Here is a 4054-nt window from a genome sequence, read left to right on the forward strand (position 1 = left end):
CTCACTAACTCTAAAGCATGTTAACATTAATTTTCTTTCTACTTTTGTCATCTGCTTGCTTAAGTCCCTGATAAATGAGTTTTTGCCTTATGAACTCCCTGAGATGTCCACTCAGGACTGCAATCAAAAGAATTGGTTTTAGATTCCAGCCATCTGGTTATAACTGAAGAAAGACTCTTCTAAATTATCAAGACATTATAGTGGCCATTATTTATTTGAACCCGCAACACTATAGGGTTGTTATGTGTTGGCCCTGACTCAATAGCCATGAGTTAAATTGAGTTGACAAGCTTTATTCTAAGTGCTTTAGTACACATTAAGAAATGTCAGTGTATGGAACAAGTACAAATATTATCCCTACTACACAGAAGAGAAAGCGGAGGTGCATAGAAGGCATGTAACTTACCGAAGGCCACACAGTGTAAGGTCCATGCGTGGTTGCAGCATTCACATTCTCATCTGATAAGCTCCTTGGTTTCCTGAGATGGTAGATACAAGGTAAGGTGACCAGACGTCCTGCTTTGGGTGGGACAGTCCCAGTTTTTGGCATTTCAAAAAGTCCCGATTTTTGGAAAGAATTCACGACAAGCTAGGGAACGATCTATTTGGTTCATATAGACCAAAATTTTAACCAAGAACACCCCCCTCCCGTCCCCGGTCAATGGTGTTCCGCTTTAAATCTGGTCACCTTAGTAAAAGGGTATATGCCAAAGTTATGGAAGCTGGGAGCTCCCATCCTGGGAAGCGATGTAGCTCCATTTCAAACCCCTACTTGTGGAAAAGGCAATGCAGTGAGGTGGACAGAATGGAGAACTAGGGACGGGAAGTGACCGGAAGGAAAGCAAATCGTCTTCAATACCTTTGTTTCAGAACGTGTGCTCGGTGCTTCACGGGTGTATCCTCATCAACCCAGACACCGAGTCTGATATACAAAAATGTAGAGTGAAAGTTGCAGGCAAAAGAAAAGGATTTGGGTCTATCCAGACCAGGTCTCTACATCCTGTTGAGAACTGTGAGAGAGCCAAGTTCACTGCTGATGTTACAGTCCAGCTCTCGGGAAGGTCCCGGGGTCCTGAGGCTAGGACTGAGAAGGCGAGGGGCTCTGGTTCCATGGAGAGCTTCCTGATTGCCTGCTGCTTTTGGTCTCTGTCCATCTTTCAGGTGCTTCTGGGGCTTCCTAGTCAGGGAGGAGGGCTTTGCCTGACACCTTGGCACATTCTTGAAGCAGGGTGAAGGAAGGGGCTCTGCTGGACGTAGACTCCAGCACAGCCACTGATCAACACATGGGGAAAGGGTATGCCAATTAGGCATGAGGCTTATGGGACCTTGTGCTGGGGAGGTAGATTTTCCTGATCAGCCATGTTTGCTCTTATGTGTTATTTTACTTTTCTGTGTCTCAAATGACACTTTCAAAAACAGAGTTGTGACTCTCCTGTCAGGGTCTGTAGGGCCCTATGCAACCCGGATGCGTGTCCGTGTAGCCTCCCCATGTGCTGATTCCTGAGTGGAGCTTAGACAGTGTTGGGTATTATTGTCTGGACTTTGGGTTCTACTTCTACCTTGCAGGTCTTGGGCTCATGCTCAGACACTTCATCTCTTCTAGCACTTTCTGTGGATCTATTGTCCCTGGGTAAACTGCCTTCAGGGGGTCTTTGGGAGGATAAAGTCACAGCAAATATTTTCGGAAGATCTGATCATACATACAAAAAAGTGTCTCTCTCTGTATAGGAGTATTCATCTAGTTGGAGGATAATTGCACAGAAACAAATGTAATTGTCCCTAGAGAGGCACTCTAAGAGCTTTCGGGATTATAGGGAATTATAGAGGAGGCAGCATGTAGGAGCCCCACAGGATAAACGGGTATATGGGATGTCTTCCACTAGTTCCATTTGATCCACTCTCGGTGCTCTCCACCTAGAGAGGCTGATCTGCTCCAATAGTAAGGAGTGCTCACTGCCTTGTGGCTGGATCTGGCCAATCTCCAGCAGAAGATCGGAGGGTGGAAGGAGAGTGTGGTTGGACTGTTTAGTCCTTGGCTTCCCTCCGACCTGGTTGCCACGCGTCAACTGCAAAGGTCACAGCTTCTGTCATTCAGTCTCCTGCCATATGGTCTCCTCCATAGAGTTGCCATCTCTAGATGTCAATCACTTCCTTCTACACTTCCTCCATCCAGCCCACAGGTGATAAGCGTGCGCTGCCTCTGTTCGCCTGGAGGTAGGGGACTATGTCTGGCTGGGCTCCCTAAATTCAACTCTCGCCGACGTGAGCAGTCCCTTCTTAAAACACTCATCTAGTGATCTGGTTTAAGTGTGCCATATGCTACCCGTCATGCTGTGGATCAATTAAGCAGGCATTCTGCCAACAAAGCATCTAAGCAACATGGAGTCCAGAATGGTTGAAGGTCAACTGAGTTTTACGGCCTACATGAGGCAGAAGTCAGATCCTCGATGCCACAAGTGCCTTATCAGAAAATCTGGACTTCACGTCACCCTGTGTACTATGAAAAACACTGACATTTCTGAATGAGGAAGTAATAGGATCACAAGTCCCTCATTTTTAGAGAAGTCATTTGACCACAAGAACTTAGCATGTATGCTAGGGTGAGGGGTCCGTCAGTGAGCAGGGACAGGAGTGAGAAGGTAATGAAAATACAATGTGCTTTTGCTTAGAACATCCATTTATAAAGCTTTGCGCACACATTCACAATGGTTTTTAACACGCATGAGGATTTAACTGCAAAAAACTCAGCTGTAGTGCCATTATTTTTGCAGTGCCATTTTAAGAATTAAACATGACACCCTTGTGAACTGCCGTGGTAGACATCCTTTTATTGTCTTGGTAAAGCATTAGCATGGTGCTGCTAAATGCGTGCAGAATCTTATAACCGATCATTTCTGTGTGCCCGTGTGTATTGGCATATATGGAGAAAAACTTAGAAGGATATACATAGAAATGGTAACCGTAGTTCTCTTTGGATGGTGAGATCACACAGAGATTCAACTTTTCTTCTAGCACCTGATTGTACTATGCAGCCTTTTGGCATAATGAACATGTCGAACTGTGTAAACCAGTGACACAGTTCGAGATGGTCAGAGGTAGGACTTCCGCCAGCCTTGCTGAGTGCGGTCACAGTGGGAATGGAGAAGAAGAAGTGGGTAGCATGTGGACAAAGAACCCAGTGGAGGAAATGAATGGCATTGGGAATCCAGAATCCAGTGACGTGGTGACTGAACAGGGGAGCTGAGTGCCTGAATCATGCTGTCACTGATTGAGGTCGCGAAGTCTGCCGTGTAGCACAATGCCTGCCTCCTCTACCTTCTTTTGCCCCCTGTCTTCTTTTATTTCATTTAATTTCTTTGCTTCCTGTATCTTCCCTGAAGCCCAAGGAATGCAGTAGGCACACTAAGGTGACCAGACGTCCCACTTTTGGTGGTACAGTCCCGATTTTTAACAATTTTTCCTGCATCCTGCAGCGTTTTTTAAAAGTCATGATTTTTGGAAAGAATGCACAAGCTAGGGCATACGGTTTTTGGCATCAATGACTCAGGCCGGATACAATACTTTGAAGACTGATTTGGCAAGTCGAACATAGAGTCTTGTTACTGAATACATTCAAGCAAGTCAATGATGACATCCCAGGTTCCAGGATTCCTAAGTAACCTGAGTCCGAAAGGTCCGAGAGACTCAGCCAACTGGAAAGGAAGGCCAGCCCTGGCATAACAGAATCATGGATTTTGGGATTGGCTAACAATGTTGAATAAAAGATTCTTCATCTTCTCTGTACTTCAGAAACCTAAAGGCATGGTCATCCTGGCATGCCATTCCCTGGAAGTCTTAGGCTTCAAACTCCATTCTCTGACCCCAGCACCTTCTGATCCTACTTCTCTCACTTTCTCTCACGGGAGGTTCTTCCAACTCACTCAAGATCACACTGCTAGTACCCTCAGTGTAGACATTTTCCTTCTCATATCACATACATGCAATGAAGTGCACACACACAGTCACACTCTGACCACAGCTAACACCTAAGTACCCACCCTACCCCAGGCAGGCA

The sequence above is a fragment of the Echinops telfairi genome, unplaced genomic scaffold (assembly GCF_000313985.2).
Source record: "Echinops telfairi isolate 266 unplaced genomic scaffold, ASM31398v2 ScPeMD7_3533;HRSCAF=4204_1, whole genome shotgun sequence".
Lineage (NCBI taxonomy): Eukaryota > Metazoa > Chordata > Mammalia > Afrosoricida > Tenrecidae > Echinops > Echinops telfairi.